This window comes from Dromiciops gliroides, chromosome 4 (assembly GCF_019393635.1).
Source record: "Dromiciops gliroides isolate mDroGli1 chromosome 4, mDroGli1.pri, whole genome shotgun sequence".
Lineage (NCBI taxonomy): Eukaryota > Metazoa > Chordata > Mammalia > Microbiotheria > Microbiotheriidae > Dromiciops > Dromiciops gliroides.
The window spans coordinates 41780402-41803569 of NC_057864.1; positions in this window are offsets into that span (position 1 = coordinate 41780402).

Below are 23168 nucleotides of genomic sequence, written 5' to 3' on the forward strand. Positions count from 1 at the left end.
CGACGTGTGTGTGTGTGTGTGTGTGTGTGTGTGTGTGTGTGTGTGTGTGTGTAAGGGGGGAGAGAGAGAAAGAGAGAGAGAGAGATGTGGGGGAAGATATGCTTGAAAATTGAAAAATTAACATTTAATTAAAAATTAATCATTAGGGCAGCTAGGTGGTGCAGTGGATAAAGCACCAGCCCTGGATTCAGGAGGACCTGAGTTCAAACCCAGCCTCAGACACCTGACACTAGCTGTGTGACCCTGGGCAAGTCACTTAATCCTCATTGCCCCACAAAAAAAAAATTAATCAGTATCATAAGGATCATATCTTAATTCCATTGTGCTCAATAAGCATTTGTTAAGTGACTACTAAGTGCCAAGGGATCCAGATACAAAAGTAATGGTCTCTGACCTCAAGGAGTTTGTAGTCTACTAAGCAGAAAACCTCATGGGCAGGGGGAAGCTAGGTGGCACAGTGGATAAGGCACTAGCCTTGGATTCAGGAGGACCTGAGTTCAAACCCAGCCTCAGACACTTACTAGCTGTGTGACCCTGGGCAAGTCACTTAACCCCCATTGCCCTGCAAAAATAGATAGATAGATAGATGGATGGATGGATAGATGGATAGATAGATAGATAGATAGATAGATAGATAGATAGATAGATAGATAGATAGATAGATAGATAGATAGATAGATAGATAGACAGATAGATAGATAGATAGACAGATGGATAGATAGATAGATAGATAGATAGATAGATAGATAGATAGATAGATAGATAGATAGATAGATAGATAGATAGATAGATAGATAGATGGATGGATAGATAGATAGATAGATAGATAGATGAACCTCATGCGCAGGGTGGTTGGAAACTTGTTCTTACAACCATGATAACGTCAGCAAGTGCATCCACCTCTGGCTGCCTCCTGCGAGCGTTCCCTGTGTCCCTGAGATCCCAGGTACATTCCTCTATCACAGCTCCCTAAATAAACATGAAATTTCAGGGCAAGAAAGTTTTCCTCACTGAGAGGATCCCAGAAGGCTCTGGTGTGGGAGATGGCCCCAGGCTGAGCTTGGAAGAGAATCATGGGTTCCAAGAAGCAAAGGGGAGGAAGAAGAGTATTCCAGGCATGCAGGAAGCCCCAGCAGAGGCCGGGAGGCAGGAGATGGAGAAACATCATGGGGGCAGAACATCAAAGAGGGGGTCACTTTGGTGGAAGCACAGAATGCCAAAGGCTCAGTAGTTTGAAATCAGTCTAGAATAATATGGAGGCAGATGGTGAAGGGTTTAATCATAGAGTAAAGAAGGAGCTATGGAAGCTTCTCGAATAGGAGCATAACATGATTGCATATATACTTAAATACATAGATACCTGAGCAGCTAGGTGGTGCAGTAGAGAGTGCCGAGCCTGGAGTCTGGAAGATCTGAGTTCAAACCAACCTCAGACAATTATTAGCTGTGTGACCCCATTCGGAGTCACAAAAGTCAGACACAACTGAAACAACTCAACACCAACAAAATTATTTGCCTATTGAAATATTCTTCCCTTTTCCAAATACTTATCTGTGTGAGGCCAGATTTTCTTTACCTATTTCAATCAAAACAATAGATCGCAACAGATGGGAGGCAGAAACAAATATGAGAACCCAGCCATCTTCTACTCAGCCAGACCTGAAAGAAATTTGCAAAAATATGTAAAACAATGCTATTCTCACTACATTTTTTATACTTACTTTTCATAAAAAACATGTTATTTGTATTAACATGTAAAGAGTTTATTAAAAATAATATTTTATTTGTTTTAATTTCTAATTTGGTCAATATTGCTAGCTACAACCCACATAAATAAAAGCTCTGGGGATTCTCAATCATTTTTTAAGAGTTGTAAGGAGAAGCACCTAGGTGGCGCAGTGGATAAAGCACCGGTCTTGGATTCAGTAGGACCTGAGTTCAAATACGACCTCAGATACTTGACACTTACTGGCTGTGTGACCTGGGGCAAGTCACTTAACCCTCATTGTCCCGCAAAAAAAAAAAAAGAAAAAGAAAAGAAAACGGTGTTAAAGGGTCCTCGATAAATTGGAAGATTATAAAGGGGTCCTGAAACCAAAAAGTTTGAAAATTATTGGACTAGATCACAGAAGCAGAGTAATGCACAATGGGCTGAAAAGATAGATCGGGGCCAGACTCCAAGAGGCTTTAAAAGCTAGACAAAGGTATTTCTATTTTACAGTAGAGGCAACAGAGAGTCGCTGGAATTTATTGAGGAGGAGAGTGACATAGATCTGTACTTAAGGAAAATCACTTTGTACATTGTGTACAGACAGAAGAAACCCAGCATGCGGTAAGCATTTAGGTTTGTCTAAGTTCACATTAGCATTTTTGGCTGCTATGTTAACCTGGGTGTTATCCTCTCCTCCTCATTCTGCTCCACACCCCCATTTCCGATAGGTTGACAAGCCCTTGTTGATTTTACCTCTATCACATCTCTTGTATTTGCCCCTTCCGACATGGCCACCATCCGAGTACAACCCCTCGCCACCCCACGCCTGGACTATCTCAGCAGCCTGCTGGTTGGAATAAGAATGTAATGGAATACTACCATGCTGGAAGAAATAACGAAAGGTACCATTTCAAAGAAACTGGGGAAGATTTGTATGAAGTCATGTATCGTAAAAGGAACCAAAGGAAGAAAACAATTTACGCAGTAACTTTGGAAAGACAACCAGTTCTGAAAGATTTAAGGAGAATGATCAATATAATGACCAGCTGCGATTCCAGAGCAGATTCCGCCCCTGGCTGAGGAGGGATGAATTTCAGGACACAGACTACACATACATTGTTGGACACGGTCAATTTATGAATTTCTTTTTCTTTTTCTTTTTTTTTTAGTGAGGCAATTGGGGTTAAGTGACTTGCCCAGGGTCACACAGCTGGTAAGTGTTAAGTGTCTAAGGCCGGATTTGAACTCAGGTACTCCTGACTCCAGGGCCGGTGCTCTATCCACTGCGCACCCTATGAATTTCTTTTTTATGGCTGTGCATTTTGTGACAAAGGGTTTTCTTTTTTCAATGGGGGGAGTAGGAGGAAGAGACAATAAATGTTTGTTAATTTTTAAAAGTAAAATAAAAGTTTAAAAGGAGAAAAAAATTTAAATAGTGGGCTAAGCAGCAGCTAGATGGTGCAATAGAGTGCAGTGGTCCTGGGGTTAGGAGGACCGAGTTAAAATTTGACCTCGGATGCTTACTAGCTGAGTGACCCTGGGCAAGTCACTTAACCCTGATTGCCTCCAAAAATAATAAAAAATAGGGGGTTGAACTAAGATGAATTCTAAGGTCTCTTCCAACTCTAGATCTATTGTCCTAAGCCTCCCCTCACTACCCCATCCTAAATTTATAATCTGTTCCCAAATACCTCATCTATTTCTTCTCTGCTCTGGTGTTTATGGCATGTCACAATTACAATATTACTTTAATTACTGCTTCCATTGATATTTTTTTTTTGTGAGGCAATTGGGGTTTTGTGACTTGCCCAGGGTCACACAGCTAGTAAGTGTTAAGTGTCTGAGGCCGGTTTTGAATTCAGGTCCTCCTGAATCCAAGGCCAGTACTTTATCCACTGCTCCACCTAGCTGCCCCTTATTCTTTTTTTTTCCATTGATTTTTCACCCAAATGCTTTCCTCCCTTTGGCTCCTGGACTTCCTCACATGAATATATATACACACATATACATATATACATATATGTATGTATATCTATGCGTATATACATAGATATGTATGTATATCTATGTATATATACATATCTTCTTAGAATACAATGTGACTGATGCTCTGCCTCATGCACATCAGAATGGTGAAGATGATCAAAAAGGAGAATGATGATTAGTGGAAGGACTGGGGGGAAGTGGGCATGTTAATGCACCATTGATGGAGCCAGAACTTGCTCCAACCATTCTGGAAAGCTGTTTGGAACTATGTCCAATGCACCCTCTTTGACTTTCAGGCTTATGCACCAAAGAGATCAGAAAAAGAAGAGAGAAATGTCCCATATGTCCAAAAAAACCCACTCATAGCAGCATTTCTATTGTTACTATAGAAAAGAACTGAAAACAAAGTGCATACCATCCTCTGGGGAATGGCTGAACAAACATGGGCTTATGAATGTGCTATTTAAATGTCTTAATAGATTCAGAAAAACCTGGGAGGATTGGTATGAACTAATGCAGGGTGAAGGGAACAGAACCAGGGAAAAATTCATAAAAAAAAACTACATTTAAAGTAGAAAAATTGTGAAAGAACTGGAGCCAACACAATGACCTATCACTACTCCAGAAGATTGATGATGACATGATAACACTAGTGGTGCAAAATGAGATGAACATTTTTAGATCCTACCATTGTGGAGATTTGTTCTTTGTGATTGTGACTATTTGTTACAAGGGAAGTTGTTTTATGTTTCTTTTAGAGGGTGGAGTTTCAGGAGGTAAATCGATGTAATATTTAAAAATTAGTAAAATTTTTAAAAGAAAATTAATAAAATCATCTTTATTGTTAAAATTAAAGCATCAAATCAATAAATAAAAAATAAACAGAGAGCAGGAGGAAGTTCAGAAGAGGACACAGACAAGAAAGACAGTGTCGGGATTATTTTGTTAAATTTAAAATGCATCCCTCCAAAACCTGCATATAGTAGAGATGTATTCATATGGAACCTTCTTTTACTGGGCTTCACAGAGAGAAATACTCATCTGTTTATATTAATGAAGTCAATAATAATAATAATAAAGGAAATAGATTATATGTATATGACATAGAAATAGATCTACATTATGTGAGTGCAATTCTGTTGCTTGCCCCTTACCTACCTGTTACTTCTGATTAAGGTAAATCCCTCATATTACAGTCCTGGGTCTCATCCCAGCAAGTTTGAGCCATCTAGGAATTCAAATGTGTCTCCTTGTGTTAGGATTTCTAACTCATCTTACATTTTACACATATTTTATACATTTATGTATAAATGACTCAGTCTGTTGGTATAATTGTTCACTCCCTTCTTGGATTTTGTTTCTTCTGAATTTGAGTGTTTCTTGAATGTCTACCTTTGTTGTACTCTGTTTGGTCTTCTAGCTTAGTGTAGGCAGTTTTTCCCCTCCCCGTTGTTCAACTTAAAGCCCTTTTCATTGAATATATTTGCAAAACACTTGGCAAAAACATTCTGACTAGCCATTTTTATGTGTACTCCATCCCTGGCCAGGAGCCTGTCATCCCTATATTTTAAGATGTGGTCCAGAAATCTAAATCCCATTCTCAGATACCATTTTCTTAACCGGCTATTTCCTTTCCAAATCTTCCTTTTACTTCTGAATCCCTTCTTGTTGATGGGCAGCAGTGATGAAAACACCACCTGTGTTCCTAAAGTCTCCTTTTTTTGTCCAAGACTTTAAAATCTTTGGCACTGTTTTCTAGATTCCTTCTGTCACTATCATTTGTGCCTACATGAATCATCAGAAGTGTAGAGGAGTTAAGTTTGACAAATTTGACAAGTCTTTGTTGGGTGTTATCTCTTGTATGCTGGATATATGCTCTGGAAGACAGCAGACCATTCTTCTATGGTTAACAAGTCAACAACTAGCTGCCTCAGTCACCCTCGGTAGGTAGTGACCAAACATCACTACTCGATTCTTTTTCTTTTGACTCTGACTAGTTAATAGCAATTATCTAGTCTAATCTCTCCACTTGACAAAGAAGGAAACTGAGGTTCAGAGATTTTGAATGATTTGCCAAAGGTCCCATCGGCTTTCTTCTGGAACATGACATTCTCCTCCCACTGTCCTCTACTTTTGGGAGCAGCTAGATGGCATAGTGGATAAAGTGCTGGCCCTGGAATCAGGAGGACCTGAGTTCAAATCTCACCTCAGACACTTATTAGCTATGTGACCCTAGGCAAGTCGCTAAACCCCAGTTGGACCCAGATGACTTTGGAGGAGAGAGTGAGATTGGCAACCTTGCACAGTCCTCCTTCACGTAAACCCAATTTAATGCAAGTCATGATATTACCTCCTAATGTCATGGTCCTCTTTGAGAACGAAGGACAAACAACAACATCTACCTGCCATAACTTATAGTAGATTTTTAGGACCTCTGCTGGGTCTTCAATTCTTCTGAGGTTCATTTTCAGCTGCTGCTATCACTTCTGCATCCCATTCCTTAAACAAGACCCTCCTCACTTTGTGATTCCTCTTTTACTTTAAAAAACACAACTCCTCAAATTTCACAGTAAGTCAATTATCCCTTTAAAATGTATTTGTTTTCAAAAGTCTGATCTCTCGTTTTTCTCAATTTTACCCACTTTAATCATAAACACTCCTACGCAAATTATCTGTGATAACCATCATGCTTTGTAGCTTCTTGAAGATCTCAACACAGTAGTGTGACTCTTTGTTTGCCTTAAAACTGTTTCTCCACTGTCACCTTTTTCTATTTTTTACTAAATAAAACATCTTCCTCTGCCTTCTTATAATATTAAATTGTTCCTCCACAAGCAGCTCTACATTGTTGACAATAACAACTATCCTACACTCCAGATTATTTGCTCTCCCAAATCCCATCATAAAGCTGTTTCTTCATACACATATGCATTGTATATTTGCTTGTTTGTTTATTTTGAAGGGAATCAGGGTTAAGTGATTTGCCCAAGGTTGCAGAGCTAGTAAAGTTTCTCAGGCTGGATTTGAATTCAGGTCCTCTTGATTCATGTGGCAGTGCTCTATTCCCTTTGCCACATAGCTGCCCCAATTGTATATTAAGACAAAATCATTTTTCTATTCATTTAGGTATCAAAATGTTCACCTTTAGGGGCAGCTAGGTGGCACAGTGGATAGAGCACTGGCCCTGGAGTCAGGAGGACCTGAGTTCAAATCTGGCCTCAGACACTTAACACTTACTAGCTGTGTGACCCTGGGCAAGTCACTTAACCCCAATTGCCTCACTAAAAAAAAAAAAAGTTCACCTTTAACAGCAGTAACACCCCACATCATTCAACAATATACATTTCTCCCTTTGGACAAAAAACACTTTTTCTGCCTTTTTCATCCTTAACAACTTTTTTTTTTTAGTGAGGCAATTGGGGTTAAGTGACTTGCCCAGGGTCACACAGCTAGTAAGTGTCAAGTCTCTGAGGCCAGATTTGAACTCAGGTACTCCTAACTCCAGGGCCTTTGCTCTATCCACTGCACCACCTAGCTGCCCCCTTAACAACTCTTCATGAAAGGACCCTTACGAATTCAGACAGTTATGTTAGCTTTTGTTGTCCAGCATTTCTTCCCACTGCACCTCACTGCTATTCCCTGTCCGCCAAATGGACACAATGATGCTCACACCATTGACCTCACTGAGCTGTTCTGATGAAAGCATTTTGTAAACCTTCAAGCGCTCTGTCAGAAATATGAGTTGTTGCTATTATAATTGGTATTACCGATTATGATTACAAGTCACAAAGGAAAGGCATTGGGGAAATGGCATTTGCAGGAAACATCAGATTGTGGCTAATGGTTATAATGCATTGGTGGTGCAGGCCAGTGTGCTTTAAGTTACATGGTGTGCTATGAATTCTGTGGAACTTTGGCTCTCCTTCAAATGTGCATTTGCCAGAGAAGAGAAAGGAATTAAAGGAATTAGAATAGGCAAGGAGGAAACAAAACTATCACTCTTTGCAGATGATATGATGGTATACTTAAGGAATCCTAGAGAATCAACTCAAAAATCACTTGAAACAATTAACAACTTTAGCAAAGTAGCAGGATATAAAATAAATCCACATAAATCATCAGCATTTCTATACCTGACCAACAAAGTCCAGCAGCAAGAGATAGAGAAATTCCATTTAAAGTAACAGTAGGTAATATAAAATACTTGGGAGTCTACTTGCCAAGACAAACCCAGGAACTCTATGAACACAACTACCAAACACTCTTCACACAAATCAAATCAGATCTAAATAATTGGAAAGATATCAATTGATCATGGATAGGCAGAGCTAATATAGTAAAAATGACAATACTGCCTAAATTAATTTACTTATTCAGTGCCATACCAATCAGACTACCTAAAAATTATTTTATAGAGCTAGAAAAAATAATAACAAAATTCATCTGGAAAAACAAAAAATCAAGAATATCCAGGGAAATAATGAAAAAGAATTCACAGGAAGGTGGGTTAGTGGTACCAAACCTGGAGCTTTACTATAAAGCGGCAGTCATCAAAACTATCTGGTACTGGCTAAAAAATAGGGTGGTAGATCAATGGAATAGGCTAGGCTCAGGAAATGCAGTAGTAAATGACACTAGTAATATAGTGTTTGATAAACCCAAAGACTCCAGCTTCTGGGATAGGAACTCAGTATTTGACAAAAACTGCTGGGAAAACTGGAAGATAATATGGCAGAAATTAGGCATAGACCAACATCTTACACCTTATACTAAAATAAGGTCAAAATGGATACATGATTTAGACATAAGAGGTGATACCATAGGTAAATTAGGAGAGAAAGGAATAGTCTACCTATCAGATCTTTGGAAAGGAAAACAGTTTTTGACCAAACAAGAGATAGAGTATATTATATAATGCCAAATGGATGATTTTGATTACATTAAATTAAAAAAATTTTTGTACAAACAGAAGCAATGCATCCAAAATTAGAAGGGAGGCAGAAAGCTGGGAAACAATTTTTGAGGCCAGTACTTCTGATAAAGGCCTCATCTCTAAAATATATAGGGAACTAAATCAAATTTATAAGAACCCAAGTCATTCCCCAATTGAGAAATGGTCAAAGGATATGAACAGGCAGTTTTCTGATGAAGAAACCAAAGCTATCTATTCCCATATGAAAAAATGCTCTAAATCTCTAATGATTAGAAAGATGCAAATAAAAACAACTCTGAGGTACCACCTGACACCTATCAGATTGGCTAAAATGACAAAAAAGGAAAATAATAAATGTTGGAGAAGCTGTGGGAAAATTGGAACACTAATCCATTGTTGGTGGAGCTGTGAACTGATCCAACCATTCTGGAGAGCAATTTGGAATTATGCCCAAAGGGCGATAAAGCTGTGCATACCCTTTGACCCAGCAATACCACTTTTGGATCTTTTCCCCAAAGAAATCATGGAAAGGGGAAAGGGACCCACATGTACAAAAATATTTATAGCTGCTCTTTACATGGTGGCAAGGAATTGGAAGTTGAGGGGGTGCCCATCCATTGGGGAATGGCTGGACAAGTTGTGGTATATGAATACAATGGAATACTATTGTGCTGTAAGAAATGATGAGCAGGAGGAGTTCAGAGAAACCTGGAGGGTCTTGCATGAGCTGATGATGAGTGAGATGAGCAGAACCAGAAGAACATTGTACACAGTAACATCAACATTGAGTGTTGATCTACTGTGATGGACTATATTCTTCTCACCAATGCAATGGCACAGAAGAGTTCCAGGGAACTTGTGATGGAAGAGGATCTCCAAATCCAAGGGAAAAAAAAAAAAAGAACTGCAGAGTATAGATGCTGAATGAACCATACTATTTCTTTTGGTTTTGATGCTGTTGTTTTTTTCTATTTTGAGGTTTTTCATCATTGCTCTGATTTTTTCTCTTATAACATGACTAACACATAAATATGTTTAATGTTATTATGTGTATATATATATATATAACCTATATCAGATTACCTGCTGTCTAGGGGAGGGGGGAGGGAGGGGAAGGAGGGAGAAAAAATCTGAAATTGGAGAGCTTGTATAAACAAAAATTGAGAACTATCTTTACATGTAATAAAAAAAATACTTTATTAATTTAAAAAAATGTGCATTTGCAAGTAGTGGGATATGCTTCCCCAGACAAAGAATAATATGGTGGCTCGAAAAGTACCTGTTTGGTGTGGCCCCAGAATGAGGATTATTTATAAAGAGATGTTTAAACACAAGTGCAAGGGGAAATGTACTAAAGATTAAAAATGAAATGGGCGGTTTCGGAGGGCAATGATGTTCTCCTCAATGAAGATCACCAGGTAGAGTCCAGATGCCCACTTGGAGACTCCTATTCAGGCACCAGTTGGCCCGTATGACCGATGAGCTCCCTTTCATGTCTGAGACTCTTTGGTTGTCTAAGGTTCCCTTCTCCAACACCTATCATCAAAGAATCTGCTACTGGCTGACAACATAGAGAAACTGACTTCCTTTTCTTGATTCCTTTTGTTTGTTGGTTTGGTTTGGTTTGGTTTGGTTTTTTGTAGGGCAATGAGGGTTAAGTGACTTGCCCAGGGTCACACAGCTAGTAAGTGTCAAGTGTGTGAAGTCATATTTGAACTCATGTCATCCTGAATCCAGGGCCAGTACTTTATCCACTGCGCCATCTAGCTGCCCTCCCCATCCTTTTCTTTATTCCTATGCAAGACTGACCAGAGCTTACTGGCCTTATCTCCATCATGAGTTGCCAGTTAAACTAAAGGCATGTGTTACACTACTTCCAGAACCTCCCAAATGAGGTATGTTTACTCTCAAAGAAAATTAAATACACTCATACCCAAACAGTTTCAAATTAGAATGTACACTGCCCAGACATTTCTGCCACAAGCAATCTTAAAAAGGCTTTCAGGGCTGTAAATCAGGGCTGGCCTTTTGCTGCCTGCTCTCTAGGTGCTAGGAGTCAGAATTCCCTGAAATGAAACAGTCCTCAAAAATGCATTAGCAGGTCCTTGATAAACCTCAGCCTTGTCTTTGCCAAGACATTAACCCGTTTGCCACTTGGCATATCCCTCAGATCCCCCACTGACCTTGATGTCGACACAAATCTCAGTTTCAGATTAAGTGTGACTGTAGGGCTGGGAGGCATCATCCAAAGTTTCTTTTTTTTTTTCAAGGCTTAAAAACCTGGTGATTGTTATTAGACATTAGGAAGGAAAGCTGGGACATGAGACTACAGCGTCATAGGATGAGCTCTGGATTTGCAAGAGGCTGATGACTTGGTGCCCAGTTCAAACTCCAGCTCCTATCAGTTCTTTCTATGACCTTGGTTAGACTTTCTCCTCTATCTGAGGTTGTTTCCTTATCTGTAAAATAGTGGAAATTATGGTCTTCAATGATAATAATGATGGCTCAGTTCATGTGGCACTGTAAGAGGGACCTTCCCACTATACCCCTTTTGGGACTCCCTTCTCCTCCTCCTCTTCCTCCTCCTTCTCCTTCTCCTTCTCCTTCTCCTTCTCCTTCTCCTTCTCCTTCTCCTTCTCCTTCTCCTTCAAGGGTTAAGTGATTTGCCCAGGGTCACACAGCTAGTAAGTGCCAAGTGTATGAGGTCGGATTTGAGCTCAGGTCTTCCTGAATCCAGGGCCAATAGTTTATCCACTGCACCACCTAGTTGCCCCTAGACTCCTTTCAAGTATAGCATCCCTCCCATTCAAATATAATCAAGGACAAAGGCAGTCCTTCATTTTGTTTATATTTGTTGTTTGTTGTCCTTGTTGTTCATCCATCCTTCTCCATGAGGACCAATGACATCACAAGGGTGCCATATCTTGACTTGGGTGTGAAGTGGATTTGAGTGAGGCAGAGCTGTGCAAAGTCATCAGCCTCACTCCTGCAGGGTCATCCGAGTCCCATGTATTCCCAAGGCTTAGCACCAAGCTGGCATCTCAAATTCAAGATGTCCAAAACAGAACTCATTATCTTCCCCCTAAAGAGTCCTAATCTATCCAAACCTGATCTTGTGTGACTAATCCATGTCTTCTCAACTCTTCTAAAAAGGACCCAACCCAATGTATGAGGCACCTTCCTTAGATATTGTCCCATTTCGATGGTACCAAAGGAGCCCCCAGGCTGTCCATCTCTTGTGTGTCGTTCTTATTCAAACCTCCCTCTCCGGTTACACATAGCTTTGATAATATATTTCATTCCCCTTCTGGTATGTAATTCTTTGTTGCTAATATGCTACAAAACCTAGTTGTGCCCATTATGCACGAAATAATGCATTACCACTAGCAGTTGGGTTCCCAGAGATATACTTGAAAATATTCTCAAAGGTCAAGGGGTAAACCTTATGAGTGGCCATCCTCCTAACACTGGAGTTCACTAATCCCCATAGGTGCACTTCCTCTAGATAACTAAGCAATAGACTCAATTGGCTTTTTACAAAAGGAATTCACTTAAATGGCACAGCAAGCAATAGTTACAAAGTATTTCTGTCCTCCTCTTTCCCCACAAAAAGCCTTGGGTGCACTCTCTCACAAGTACACACTGTGGGGACCAATTTCTAATTGGGGAGTGTTAGCTAAGCAGCTTGCTGCAATATTGGGGCAAGGAAGGAGACCGGCAGCCTCCCTCAAAACAGAACAGGATTTATTTTAACAAGGACAAACTTTAAAAAACAAAACAAAACACAAACAGGATCAGTAGGATCAAGAGAAAGGAAATAAAATGGGGAAAGGGAAATTATACAACCTCAAAAGATACCACCGCCCAGGAATTAGCTGAGAATATGCAGCAGACCTCCTGTCGTTCCAGCGTCCAGCTAGAATGCCCAATTCTCCTCCCCCAATCCCAGAAAAACCCTACACCAGCCCCAGCCAATGGGATGGCAGCTCTGACAGTCACATGACTGCCCTCACTAGGCTTCCTATCATTATAATTTTGCCAGGCCCATGTAGGTGTTGGCAAATGGTGATGACGTGAGGTGCCAGCGCCATGGCAATGGCTACAACCAGTGGATGGAGCACCATCTGCTTGCGGAGCCCCAGGCCAGTGCACACCAAGGCATAAAAACCTCAAATAACAATTAATTCTTTACAACACAGAGGAGTCAGCTAGTTGGCACAGTGGATAAAGCACTGGCCCTGGATTTAGGAGGACCCGAGTTAAAATCTGACCTCAGACACTTGACACTTTCTAGCTGTGTGATCCTGGGCAAGTCACTTAACCCTCATTGCCCTGCAAAATGAATGAACAAACAAACAAAAAACAGCCAAAAAAAAAAACCCCAAAACAAAATAAAACACAAGTACATGCAGAATACAAGGATGATGAGTGAGTATAGACTTACAGTACTGTTAGTGAGGCAGTTATGTTAGGCAACTCACAACTCTGCAATTGAAAGGCCTCTTTGGATTGGTCATTCTGCAGGGAGGAGCAAGGCCCTTGACCCTGGACAAGTCACTTAACCTTAATTTCCTCATCCATAAATATAGGGGTTAGACCCAGTGGCTTCTAAGGTCCCTTCTAGTTCAAAATCTATGATCCAAATGGCCCTTGAATATCTATACTTGTCAATGGAAGTTAAAATAGCAAGTTTTTGAAAATGTTTTCAAAAAATTAGAAACAAAAGGACACACCTAAAACCCTCAGAGGATATGGGCTTGATCCCCCAAATAATAGAATTAGCACAAAGTCCTTCAGTTCATGGTATGCTCAAGGGGGCCCTTCTCCCCAAATGTCCCCACCACCCACCCCGAGGGCCTCCATTTTTGGTGGCCCCTAATTAGGGGAGTGCTTAGCTGGCAAGATAACATTAACACAGTAAAAACAGGATAATTGATTTCTGATCCAACAGATTCCCATTTTCATACACTATGTGTGCAGACTTTTCAAACCAAACATTCCTGGGTTTAGCAATAACAGAGAGACTTTAAGAGATAAAAATAAAATCCCTTCTGGCTGAGTCTCGAGTTGTTTGTTTTCTGTGAAGTCAAACTGAGTTTGTAGGAGACAATAAGTACCCTTGGAAATGGCAGCAGAAGGGTGACCTTCTTTTGGCTTACGTGCTTCCAAGAGCCCCTGGAGCCAGAGGAAGCAATGTCAGAGAAGATGGCACATCAGATCCCCTAAGAGGTTCTTTAAACAATGTCGTGCAATTGGAGCATTGAAGTTCTGAAGGTTGCTACTACAAGAGAATCTTAAGCTGAGAGGTGCATTGGATAGACTGTTGGCCCTGGAGTCAGAAAGTCCCAAGTTCAAATGTGACTTCCAAGATTTACCACCTTTGTGACCCTGGCAAAGTCACTTAACTTCTGCCTCAGTTTCCGTATCTATAAATTGGGGATAATAATAGTACCTACATCCCAGGGTTAGTGTGTGAATAAAATGAGAGGATATATGTAAAATGTTCTGCAGAACCATAAAGGGTTATAAACGCTCGCTATTGTGGTTGTTGTTTTTGTTGGTTTTATTCTTTTGTACTGAAATGATCTAGACCTGAGGAAATAAAAGGGAAAGACTTTTAGATGATTTCATTGACTCAGATAATACCACAAGGTTCAAAGACCGAGCACTGGGAGGGACCTAGAGGTCACATAGCCAAACCCTCTCATTTTTACAGATGAAGAAACTGAGACTCAGAGAGTTACTCATCAAAGATCATACAAATAGTAGGTGGAAGAGCGGAATTCAAACTCAGAACCATTCCCAGAACGCCATACTTCCTGCTCAGTTCAACTCACCATGTATACGTAATCTCCCCAGTGCTCTCTAACATGGGTAGTCTAAAAACCAAAAGACATCATCCCACCCCCCTGGAAGCAATTCATAGCACATTACAGCTGGTGGGAGAAGACTGAAACCCAGAAAACAGCTAGTGAACAAGACGGTAATCAATTATTCATGCAAGAAACATTTGTTATCTTCCTACTTTGTACAAAACACCAAGCTAGACACTGGGAAAGAAAAATGAACTTGGCCTGGATCCTGACCTCAAGGAGATTATAACCTAATAGGGAGAATAAAACATGTGCTATTATTTATAATGTTGTTGCTTGTCCTTCGTTCTCAAATAAGGCCATGACATTGGGCTGATGTCATGACTTACACTGAACTGGATTTAAGTGAGGGAGGGCTGTGCAAGGTCACCAACCTCACTCTCTCCTCCAGAGCAACCTAGGTCCAGTGGCAAGATATACATCAGGACAACTGGAGATGGCCCCGGATGTTTAAGGCAATTGGAGTTGACTTACCCAGGGTCACACAGATAGTATCTGAAGTGAGATGAGAAATCAGGACCTCCTGACCCCAGAGCCAGTGATCTATCTATCCACTGCACCACCTAGCTACCCCAATAATTAGAATACACATACTTCAAGGCTCTGTGATTTCATCATTATGGATCACAACCCTGCTATGCTTTAATATCTGTATGATCTCTGAATGAAAGAATGAATATATAATATGGTATTACAGGAGGGGGAGTGGTGAGAAAGTGAGAGGGGGAGAGGGAGGAAAAGAGAGGGGCTAGGGGAGAGAGAGAGACAGAGAGAGGGGTGGGAAAAAGGGAGAAGAAGAAAAGGGAGGAAGGGAGAGAGAATGGAGGGAGGGAGAGAGGGAACGAGAGGGGCTGGGGGGGGGAGACGGGGGTGGGAGGGGGGAATTGAAGAGTTCAGCTTCTAGTGAGCTCTATTCACAGGTAAGAAAATAATGGAAGTTTAGGCTTGTTTCCTCCAGGGCAGGGGTTCCGAATCTATTTTTTGTGTCTTAGATCCCTGCAACAGTTAGCAAACACCTATGGATCCCTTCTCTGAATAATATTTTTTAATTATATAAAATAAAATACATAGGACTACGAAGGTCAGCTACCAAAAGACTTTTTTTAAAAAGCCAAATCCATGCTCTCCTCTCCCCCAGGCTCAGATTCCCCCCCCCCCCCAGGGAGGTGAATGTCATGGAATTCTCTTTTAAAGGTCTGCTTTTGGGCGGAGCATATAGGATCATTCCTAGAATGAAAGTTGTCCCCAATCACCCCCAGGGAGGCTTAACCTCCCAGCCAGAATTTCAGGGTCCTGGCTTAGATCATCTATGAAATACAAAACCTGTCTAAGCGGGCCTCACCATGCACAATCAAATCTTAAGTAATGGCATACCCACAGACAGTGGGAGAAACAGGCTTATAATCTCCCATGAGCGGGGTGTGTGGATGGGGAGTGGGATGGGAGGGTGTTGACAAAACTAGAACTTGGTGGGATTTGGTTTTTTAGCTCCCCATAAAACAAAGGAGAGAGGTGAGGAGAAAGACACCCTTCCCTGCACCCCAGGGGCTTGGGCTCTGTAGCTGAGGGGAAGCAGGAGCACACTCCCACTCAGACTGCATCTGGCTTGCTGCTGCCCAGCAGGTCTGCCACAGAACAGAACTCTGGCAGCCCCAGGGGAGCCTAATCAATCATGCTGGACCTCATTCGACAGCCTCTGTCTGCCCTGCTCCTGCTCCACAGGTTCCTAGGCACTCTACCTGCCTCCCAGCTGGAGCCTACTGAACTCAAGTTACCAGCTCTCTCCCCAATCTCAGCTGATGTTGCCTCTGGCTTCTCCCAGGTGAAGAAGGGGGAGAGCCCAGGAGGCTGTCTGATTAATCTCTGGTCCACCAGCCACAAATGAATGGGGGAAAAAAACACTTATTGAGCACTTGCTTGTGACTAGTGTACAAAATACAAATAAAATGGGGGGGGGGGTGGTGGCGGAGAGTCCCTGCCCTCAGGAAGCTCACATTCCAATGAAGAGAAGACAACACATAAATAGATATATAGAAGATCTGTGCAGAGTAGAAGGGAGGTTATCTTAGAGGGGACTCGCTAACAGCTGGGGGAACTCTGAAAGCCTCCTGCCAAAGGGAAAGTCTTAAACGAAGCCAGGGAGTCTGAGAAGTATCGATGACAGGGAAGAGCATTCTGGGAGTCATCTGCAGAGGTGCAGCTCTATGAGAACTGACGAGGCTGCCAAGGGACAGAGAGAAAGACAGAGAGGCAGAGACAGAGGAAAAAACCAAGGAGAGAGACAGAAGCAAGAGAGAGAAAGAAACAGACAAAGAAAAAGAGAAACAGAGACAGAGATAAAAGCAAGAGAGATAGAGAGAAGCAAAGAGAGAAAAACAAAGAGGAGAGAGACAAAAGCAAGAAATACAGAAATAATACAGAAATAAGCAGAGAGAGAAATAGAGAGAAACAGAGAAAGAGGAAAGGAGAGGAAGAGACCCAAGATAGAGAAGAGAATCATGGTCCAGCAAAAGTGGTAAAAGAAGTGGTCAGACTTTAATATTAGGTTTGCAAAAGAAACCAGGAGTCATAAATCTTGTCTTGACTAAGAGTCTTCCTTTATCATGAACTTCAATTGTATGTCTAGTGACTGTTGGTACACTTGCAAAAAAAGAGGCTACTAGTATCAAATTCACCAGGAGAAGTTCCTAATATCCTTGAGCTAGCATCACTCAGGATGACTTTGCATATGTGCCTTTTCTCTGGTTTATGCTAAGTTCTAGATCTCAGGTTGTAACAAAGCTGATGATGAGGTCTCAAATTCCCCAAGCCTTGACTGAAGATGACTTCATCAAACTCATTTCCACTTATACTGCCCTTTCCTCTGACTCTATAATGGCTTTTCTCAAACCTTTTCATATTTTTCAAAATAAAGAACACAATGTACCAAAAAAAAAAAAAAAAGTGGTTAGATAAATAGGAGGAGAACCAGGAGAAAGAAAGCAGTGTTACGAAAGGTCTTTGATGGTGTCACAAGCTGAATAGAGCTCAAAAAGGAAGAGAAATGAGAAAAGATCTTTGGCTTTAGCAGTAAAGAAATTGTAAATTAGTCTTTTTTTTTTTTTTTACTCCTTTGGTATTTCCCACTGTGTTGGACATATGGTACAATCATAGGATACAGAGATCATTGTCTGACTCCCTCAATTTCTAGATGAGGAAACCCAGAAGGGAGAAGCAACTTAGTCAAGGTCATTCAGGTATGAAGTAGCAGATCTGGAATTTGAGCACAGGTGCTCTCCTTGGTGCTGGACTCCTTGTGTTGCAGATGATGTCTTTTCCATTCTGGTGAGCTATATGAGTTGGCTTATTGCTGAAAGACTTGGGTTTTTAGGATGATGCAGCAATTTATTGGCCCCCATAATGGCAACAGGGGAAGGACTGCATTAAACAGAATTGACCACTGAAGCAGGAAGAGCCATCCATTTAACAGACCTTAAAAGGAATGCTCTGGTACTCCCTTCCACTTTCTGGAATGTGAGGCATGTAAATCTCTGTTTGAATACATATACTTCTTTTTTTTAATTTTAAATTTTTTATTTATTATTTTTTCTAGTTATTTGTAGAGATAGTTTTCAACATTTGTTTTTATAAGATTTCTAGTTTCAAATTTTTCCTCCTCCCTCCTTTCCCTCCCCTCCCTCCCCCCTCCCCAAGACGGCAAGCAATCTGATATAGATTATATATGTACAATCACACTAAATATATCTCTGCATTAGCCATGCTGTGAAAGAAGAATCAGAGCAAAAGGGAAAAACCTCAAAGAAGTGTCACGAGTTTGGGATAGGGAATAGGGGTAGGGGTTTGGGGTCCTTAGGAATTCCTCTTTAAAGAATTACACCCTCTTGCACACAAAACCAGTTAGAGTAAGATGATAGTTTATTTAGAGGAAGGGGAAGGGAAGGAAAGGGAAACCATGAAAGAAGTCCTTGGACTTCTCAGGGGGAGAAAGGCATGGCACAGAGAGTGGCTCTGAGATACTAATCTCCTCGAGCAGGAGACTGGCAGGTACTTTTATAGAGGACTGATGGGGTGACCATCTAACTGTGGAAAGTCCCCTTAGTGAGGGAGGACCATCCCCCACTGGTGGTGGCTGGGGGAATTGGGTGAGGGGTGGCTGCAGATCTCTGAAGCCACCTCCTCTGGACACAAAGGAAGCAGCCACACCTAATCTTATCACCCCAGGGTTGAGGGAGACTAGAATGAAGGGTGGAGGTCTCAGAGCTAGCTCAGTCTGATCTGGTTCCACTTCTCTCTCTAGGTGTGTCTGTCCTCTGGTTTAATTTCTCAAGGAGAAGGTTCTTTGATGTGCCCCAGAGAACTTCTGGGGTGCTATGGGCCCATAACAGAAGGAAAACAAAAAAGAGTAGAAATAGTATGGTTCAATTTTCATCGAGATTCCACAGTTATTTTTATTATTATTATTATTATTTGGATTTGGAGAGCATTCTCCATCATGAGTCCTTTGGAACTATCTTGGACCCACTGTATTGCTGAGAAGAGTCAAGTGGTTATTTTCAGCAAGGAAATGATCCAATATAACTCTGAAGGACTTATCAAAATTGCAATCCACCTACAGAGAAAGAACTGATGGTATCTGAAAACAGTCTGAAACACATTTTTTTGTGTGACAATTCCTTAATCTCAAGTTTTGTTTTTATCTGTTTTCTCTCACAACCTATCTAAAATGGGTATGTATTCCCTGACTACTCATGTATAACTTATACTGAATTGCTTGAGTTCTTGTGGGGAGTGGGGAAGGGAAGGAGGAAGAGAAATAGGAGCACAAAGTTTTAAAAAATTGATGTCAAGGGGCGGCTAGGTGGTGCAGTGGATAAAGCACTGGCCCTGGATTCAGGAGGACCTGAGTTCAAATCTGGCCTCAGACACTTGACACTTACTAGCTGTGTGACCCTGGGCAAGTCACTTAACTCCCATTGCCCCACAAAAACAAAACAAAAAGAATTGATGTCAAAATTTGTTTTTACATGTATTTTGAAAAATAAAATTCTAAACAGAAAAAAAAAGGAGTCAAGTCTATCACAGTTGATCAACACACAATGTTGTTACTGTGTACAATGTTCTCCTGGTTCTGATCATCTCTCAGCATCAGTTTATGTGAGTCCTTCCATATTTCTCTGAAATCCACTTGCTCATCATTTCTTCACATTGATTTTTTTTTCAAAACTTTCAAACACATATACTTCTTAAGAAATACAGCAACCTCCCCAATCCACTAAAGGAAGAAGCCCCCAGGAAGCTTAAAATGTCCTTGAATCACCCCATGAAAATAAGACCAGCAACAAAGGCCCCAAAGCCCTTTTACTATCCACAGGGAATCTGAATATCAACTAGCCTCCAATTCCCCAGGAGTCTTTTCTTCTCCAACCATGAGCATCGGTCCCCTAGTCCAAGCTCCTCGATTTCTGCCCCCAAACCTGGTCCAGCTAGATACAAATAAGATGTATACAGAACCACCAAAGTTTACTGGTTAGGGAAAGGGTGCCTCATTCCCTCTGGTGCGCCAGGGGTATCCCCAATTCCACCCAGGGGCCCAGCAGATCCAACCACTTTCTACCATCTTCCCTGACTGCCCTGCATTTTCTGAATAGCTCCCCTCAATAAAGCTGTCTTGCTGTGAGCTTCATGTTTATTTATACTGGATTATTTATATTTATAACCTTTCTTTTTAAAAATATTTTTTCTATTTAATATTTTATTTTTCCCAATTACATGTAAAACAATATTTAACATTCATTTAAAAAAAATTTTGAGTTCCCAAGTCCCTCCTCTCCCCCTTCCACGAGAAGGCAAGCAATTTGATATAACTTATATATATACAATCATGCAAAACATATTTCAATATTACTCATATTATGAAAAAAACACAACTCCCCCCCAAAAACAAGAAAAATAAAGTTTTTTAAAAGTATGCTTTGGGGCAGCTGGGTGGCACAGTGGATAAAACGCTGGCCCTGGATTCAGGAGGACCTGAGTTCAAATCCTGCCTCAGACACTTGACACTAGCTGTGTGACCCTGGGCAAGTCACTTAACCCTCATTGTCCGGCCCCCCCCCAAAGTATGCTTTAATATGCATTCAGATTCCATCAGTTCTTTCTCTAGAAATGGATAACATTTTTAATAGTAAGTCCTTCAGAATTGTCTTGGATTTTGTATTGCTGGGAATAGCTAATTTATTCACAGTTGGTCATTACACAATATTGCTATTACTGTGTATAATGTTCTCCTGGTTCTGTTCATTTCACTATCATTCCATGTAAGTCCACTTTTTTTGGAGAGCATCTTGCTCATCATTTCTTATAGCACAATAGTATTCCATCCATCACAACCATATATCATAATTTGTTCAACCATTCCCCAATTGATGGGCATACCCTCAATTTCTAATTCTTTGCCACCACAAAAAGCTGCTAGAAATATTTTTGTACATATAGGTCCTTTTCCTTTGTGTCTTTTATCTCTTTGGGACCTAGTATCAAAAGGCTGGATCAAAAGGCATGCACAGTTTTCTAGCTCTTTGGGCATAGTTCCAAATTGCTCTCCAGAATGGTTGGACCAGTTCACAATTCCACCAACAGTGCATTAATGTCTCAATTTCCCCACATCCCCTCCAATATCTATCATTTTCCTTTTCTGCCATTGTAGCCAATTTTATAGATGTGAGGTGGTACCTTGGAGTTGTTTTAATTTGCATTTCACTAATCAATAGTGATTTAGAGCATGTTTTTCATATGACTGTAGATAGCTTTGATTACTTCATCTGAAAACTGCCTGTTCATATCCCTTGACCATTTATCAATTGGGGAATGACTTGAATTCTTATAAATTTGACTCAGTTCTCTCTATATTTGAGAAATGAAGGCTTTATTAGAGAAATTTACTGTAAACATTTTTTCACAGTTATGATTACTCTGTATTTTGCTCTGTTCTATTCTTCTCCCCCGCCTCGCCCATTTATTCTACTTTCTTCTTTCATCCTGTTCATCCTCAAAGGTGTTTTGCTTCTGACCACTGTCTCCACCAATCCATCATCCCTTTTATCAGCATCCTCCCCCACCTTCTGTTATCCCTTTCTCCTATTTTCCTGTAGGATAAGACAGATTTCTGTACTCCACAGTGTGTTATTTATAACCTTTCTTTCTATGTTGGTAGTAAGACAACTTTCTCTTCTACTTTGGGTTTCTTTCACTGAATGTGTCTGAAACCCCTTCAGATATTGAAAGGACCTCAGTACTCCCTGATTTGTCCATCAGAGTTTCAGTGTCTCTAAACTAAGTTCCTATTTACATAAATAAATGTAGGCAATATATAGATATAGATATAGATATACACATATATAGATATACATATACATATATATATATATATAAAGACAAAATAATTTTACAGGAAGGACAATAAACACTGTCAGTGAAATGTGAAGGAAGTAACCTGTGAGTTTGAAGGAACATCTTCTCCCCCCTAAAAAAAGTAACCTTTGAGGGGCAGCTAGGTGGCGCGGTGGATAAAGCACTAGCCTGGCTTCAGGAGGACCTGAGTTCAAATTTGACCTCAGACACTTGACACTTACTAGCTGTGTGACCCTGGGCAAGTCACTTAACCCTCATTGCCCCACCAAAAAAAAAAAAGTAATCTTTGAAGTAACAGAAATGGAGGTGTAGGGTTGTTTAGATACAGATCCTGTCTTTGTGTTATTCAACAACAGGATAAACTCTTTGATTTTATTTAAAGGAAGACTTACACTATTTTAGAGACCTCTTGCCCCACCAGATATTCTGATGGGATTAAAAAAACACCCCTTTCCCACAGCCCCACTTGTATGTTCCAACAAGATCAACTACAGGGGGCAGCTAGGTGGCACAGTGGATAGAGCACTGGCCCTGGAGTCAGGAGTACCTGAGTTCAAATCCAGCCTCAGACACTTAACACTTACTAGCTGTGTGACCCTGGGCAAGTCACTTAACCCAAATTGCCTCGCTAAAAAGAAAAAAAAAAGATCAATTACAGAAAAGAAAAAAAAACATACCCACTGAAACAAACCTGATCCTTGGCAACTCCTGATACCCCAAGACATTCTCTTCCAAATCCCTATTACTCAACCTCCCAAATAAGGAAAGTGCCACCTGTAATGTTGCCCTAAGTAAAACTCTACATTGTGAGTACATCCCTTGGTTCTGCTAAGTTGTCAATCGCCTGGCAATTGCCCAACATCTGATGCTAATTAAACTTTTGATTTCGTTGCCTTGTTTCCCAGTTTATTGATCTCTAGTCAAATGGACCAAGGTGGGAGGAATTGTCCTCTTGGAGGATTTGAGAATCTCAGGGTTGAACAATTCCCAATATACACAATATCAAGAGTCTGAACTTGAATCCAAGTCTTTTGACTTGAAAGGCTAAGCACAGTGCCTGACACATAGTAGGTGCTTGGAAAATGCTTATAGGTTAACTGAGGTCCTGTTCTCTTCTTCCACCACATAACTAAATTCATCCTAAACTACTTCAACAGGCAGCTGAACGTACAAATAAATGCCTCCCTTGCCAGTGAAATCTCCAATGGCAACAATATACTGATTTATGTATTTAAGACCAGTTTTCAAAGGAGTCAAA